The sequence below is a fragment of the Xiphias gladius genome, chromosome 22 (genome assembly GCF_016859285.1).
Source record: "Xiphias gladius isolate SHS-SW01 ecotype Sanya breed wild chromosome 22, ASM1685928v1, whole genome shotgun sequence".
NCBI classification, from domain to species: domain Eukaryota; kingdom Metazoa; phylum Chordata; class Actinopteri; order Istiophoriformes; family Xiphiidae; genus Xiphias; species Xiphias gladius.
Genome location: NC_053421.1, coordinates 15,678,596 through 15,683,752, shown reverse-complemented (window position 1 = coordinate 15,683,752; position 5,157 = coordinate 15,678,596).

The window sequence follows — 5,157 nt, the reverse complement described above, 5'->3', positions numbered from 1 at the left end:
TTTCATCATGGATATAATTATGCATATATGTATTTTGTCTTTTATATATTTTAATAAACGTTATATAGTTCATTCATATTATTGCAGCTACAGTTTGTTTATTTCTGCTCGGGACACATGATAAGGGTGTGTCTGCTGCCACTGCGTAGACAGAAATAGAACAACAACAGCACAAACCACTCAGTATGATGTTATTTGCTGAGACCCAAACATTAGCTCACACTAACACTCAGATGGTTTGGAGGCTGGAGAACAGATCATTAAAACCTAATTGTGGTTTCAGAGTAGATAATAAGAACTCGATTGCAGAGTGTTTGGTTTTCGGGTCATTTTAATGGGAACAAATAGGAATCAAGGCTGATACTTTGCAAATGATCTATTAAATTTGAACAATGTGTTGTCAGTGATTTGTGGTTTAAAGTAATTTGATCCTGATGTAAATGATTAGCCTGCTATCATGTGATTGTTTTGTTTTAATGATCTCAAGACGGAACCAGCATGCAAGTGATTTAAGGTTTCGACGCTGCCAGCTGATTTTTCATCGTCGGCAAATGAAAAGCTCTAAATGACCATTAGATTATTCTGAGGGAACAGCTGCGGCTCTCTACCAGTAATACACAACCAAACTGAGTGTTTTTACAGTTACAGGATGGTGTATGATTATCTGGCCACAAAAGTGACTATAACAGAAAGGCCTTATTTTGGAAAGCAGAAGGGCCTCATGTCTGCTTCTGTTTGTACTTCTCTCTCACAGTCTGAGAAAATAAAAGTGTGAACCGCTCAGTCAGTAAAAGATCATAGAACAAACCTGTGTAAACCAGCTTAAATAAATGACTGTCCTGGATTTCCCCAAAGGGTTTCTCACTGTAGACTTATAACGTTCTCTCGGGTGCTTCTGTTTGCCATGTAGATGGAAGTCCACGGAATAGCCTCATTCCACACGGTAGTTGCCTACAATCTGCTATAACTTTGGAGCAAGCAGCATCTGGCCCATTGTGTGTCAATTAGTTTTGTGGTCATTTGATTAAAGACAAGTCTGTTGAGGTGCATGCACCGCGTAAGCACAATACAAGTGAAAAAGAAAACTACATTTTGACACAGGGCTCCTCTAGAACAGGGGGATGCAGCCATTGTTTTGTTTTTGTTTTTTCATTATTTAGCACCTGTGCTTTTCCTGAAAAAGGCCGCACCAATCACTGGTCCCACCATGAACCTGGGCCTCTAAAGCTGGTCACCGGTTTGTCACTGATCAACCCGAGTCAGCCACTAGATGGCGACAAATAGCTATAAATGCGGCACGCAGCATGACTAAAGTAAAGAGACATCAGCGAGGATGGTGCTGCTGTTGACCAGCTGATTTAATGAATGAAGAGTTCACAGAGAGATGTATCACTATTGTTTAATATTGGATGATACTTGATAGTGATGTAATGTGGAAGATATATGGAGCCGCTTCATAGATAAGACATGGAACAAAATGGGAGACACGTGGGACATAAATGCCCAAAAAGGTTCACTGAGATACTCTGAGATTCAGCAGGGCAACAGCTGAGTCTTAAAACTGTGAGTATAAACGGGGCAACGCTGAGAAGTAAACATCCATGCTCAGCGTTTTACATACACTGTTTTAATAAAGCCAATGACACAGTGTCTGATCCACATGTGAATCACACCTAGACAACAGCTAAATCCGGTTATTCCGTGACAAAATAACCTCATCTCAAGGCCCATTTCGTGGGGCAGAAGTCTGTTTTGATCTACAAGTGAGACTCTCCAGTTACATAGGTGATGTATATAGATCGAGTAACCCGGATCACTTCCCCTGGGAAATGGAGCCTCAGCAACCGCCTGGAACCGAACTGCAGCAGAGGTCACGCCTGCAGCTTTTTGCGGGTCTTTCCATCGGCAGAGGAGGTCAGCTTGGGCCTGTCTCACGCGACCACGATGCGTTGGCGTGTCGACCTACCTGTCACTGAAGTAAAACCACAGCAGGTTGGGAGCCATTTTTATGTCATGTGTCGGACGCGAATGAAGCGGTTGGTATAATAGTTTCTTTGTGGCGCTTTTTTTTTTTTTTTTTGTTAATTGCCAGCTCAGCTCAGAGACGGCAGCATTCCCTGCTCCGGTCGTCAGGGATTTAGGGAAGGACTGAATCCGAGCCCCGGCTGAGACAAACAATGGCAGCTATGAAAGGCGAGGGGAGGGGTCGGCCTAATGCAAATATCCATTTTGTGCGCCCTGGAGAACCTGCGCTAAACACTGACAACTACCAACTTCTACCCAACGTGAGCAAGCGCTGCAGACGCTGGCCCCAAAGCAGTTTATTTTATCATCATTATTATTATTATTGTTGTTGTTGTTGTTGTTTTTTGGGGGGGGTATATTGTCGCTCTACGTGCATAAACTTGCCGGCAAAGTTCTTCCACGGAGGCTCCACTGATTCAGCAACAAGCGGGGAACTTCCCTCGGGGACAACCGGCGCAGAGAGGAGACGGTTCCTGGAGACCGGACGCTGCAGCATCACTGCAATGTGCCAAGTGCACCTGCCGAAGGACCAGAGACGGAGGTAGGAAAGGTACGGTGTCCAAAACTCTCTTCTCTAAGTTATCTCTGCGCTGTTTCAACATTCAACAAAGTCAATACAACGAAGCTTTCTGGGGAAACTTTCCGGGAACTCCAGCTTTTCTCCCAATATACAACAGTTTTGTTCAGCCCACCCTTTTTTTTTTTTTTCCTCTGTGCGGCTTATTTAGTGCAGCTAAGCCTGTCTCAGGAAAACGTGATTATCCTCAGACCATCGATACGCAGGCTTTCATTCAAGACATGCATGAGAAAGGCTTTGCAACATAATAGGTCAGTGGGAGCCTGTCTGCTTGTATAGGCGTGGGGCAAACGGAGGGGAATCTCACTTGAATATCATCATGCGAGTGAGGCGGACAGCATTTTTCAATCCCAAAAATGTGAGATCGGCCCTCTGGTTTTTGAATGATACTCCATTTAAACGTGGAGTAGAAAAAGTCTGTGTAAACATTTTTGTTAAAAATAATAATAATAATAATAATAATAAATAAATAGCACCTATGAGTGAAGTCTGAGCCCCATCATTTCTGCAGCCTGTAGTTTTCGCCAGGGTCGAGCAAAAAGTAATGGAGTGAAATGCTACTGTAAAATCCCCCCTCTCCAGAGAAACATCAAAGCGGGCTCAACGTGAGGCCTTTATCTGAACAATTGCTCCATTCTACCCTGCACCCCAACCCTGACCACCCCCACAACCCCCTATTCCCAATTTCCACTTGATTAAGCCCTAAGCTGAGCGGAGTTGAATCTGGAGGGAAAATGGTTCACTAATTCCGACTCTCTCGAGTCTGACGCAGGGGAGGAAGACTGTTCTCTCTGCTCCGATTTGAGTCTGGCCCAATATGTTGACAGGAGCTCTCTCTGACGCGTTAAAACCCATATTGTTGGACAAATATAGACCAACCTCCTGTTAAATGTGTGTGGGGAGGGAGAAATGATAGACGACAGAGATAAAACTTGTTTTATGTGTTTTATGTTTCCAGTCAATCAATGATAATTCCTTCTTGGCACATGGTCTGCTGGGAAGACACAGTCTGTCATGTCAGCTGTACTTGTCTATGTAGAACATGTACTGCCTGCGGAAACGAATCTCCCTCTGGGACAATAAAGACTATATCAGGATGTTATTTCCTGCCTCTATACCTCCTTGGATTAGATTATTTTAGAACTGCCACTAACGATTATTTTCAGTATCCGGTAGTCTACTGCTTCTTTTCTCGATTAAACATTTGGTTTAGAAAACATAAGAAAACTGTGAAGATATTTTGACTAATGACAGCATCAACATGGAAGCGTAATGCGCTTTGCACCGAAATCAAAATGTCATTGACCACATTAGTGCTTATTATCAAGCACACATTATCATGCTTGTGATTACCATCAATAAAATGCATGAACAGTTTTAAAAGTCTGTTTATTTTGAGGTGGACCCTAATTTTCAGGTAGTGGTGTAAAAAGCCACCAAGGTAATTTATGATAACTCTTTACAATGCAGGAAAAATTTCTGAAACTTCTCTTTTTTCTTGCCGTTACACATCTCCCTGTGCTACTGCAAGCTCAAATATCTTCCGCATCTAACAAGTACAGTTTAAAGTGTTGAAATCTATAACTTTTCATAGGTTTTACACTATTTGTAGGCCATTATCTCTATTGGTGAGAGTAAGCAGAAGCAGGCTGCAGGCCACTGTACACATTCCCGGTCTGGTGTTGAGGTTGCCAGGCAATGTGAGCTGCTGGATGAAGGCTGCTCAGATGGCTCTTTTTCTCCCTCAGGCTTCTCTCTCCATCTCTTTCTGTCTTGCAACCCCCCACCTCTCCTCTCAGCTTGTCTCTCCTCTTCTGCATACTAATGGATGAAGCAAAGGCTGATTACAAACCAGGGCTGTCAAACTGATTATTAATATTCTTCACTTTGGGCTCTGTTTGCAGGGAGAGAAAGTTTATGGGATCTTACTCTACTATTGTTGTTTGTTGTATTTACAGTTTTCCCTAATTCACTGTGAAATACAGCAGACAGAAAGTCTACCGGTCTCCACTTGTTGTCTGGTGCATGTATTGGTTTTGTTGGATTCGCAGGAAAGTTAGGTTTTTATAGGTCTTTGTGTTGGCCACTAGAGGAGGGCAGTGTGCAATTTCTTTTCAGAAGCAGAAAACCCAGACTAGTGCAAGACTTACTTTTGTTTTTGCTGCCATTGTGCTCTGATAAAATGTTAAGGAGATATCTCTGGGAGCTACAAACATTTTGCCCCACACTCAGCATCTTTCAAAAAGCCACATTTAGTAATTTCAGGAGTCTTATCTCCACTGCATCGCTCAACAGGAAGGAATCATTGCTCAGACAACAACTCACAGAGTGAGTGTCTAGTTTACATAAAAACAGGCGCTCTCAATTACAAGAGGAGACAAATACATCAACAGTTGGCATAATACCACATCAGTGTAATAAGCATGGAAATTCGCTGTTTGTTTTGAATGATTTTGTCTTTTTAAAATGAGGAATAAACCAGCTTGCAGGCATCCCTCAGGACTGACTTTCTGAGGAAAAGGAAGAAGCTACATGGTTCCATTAAAAGTCAATCA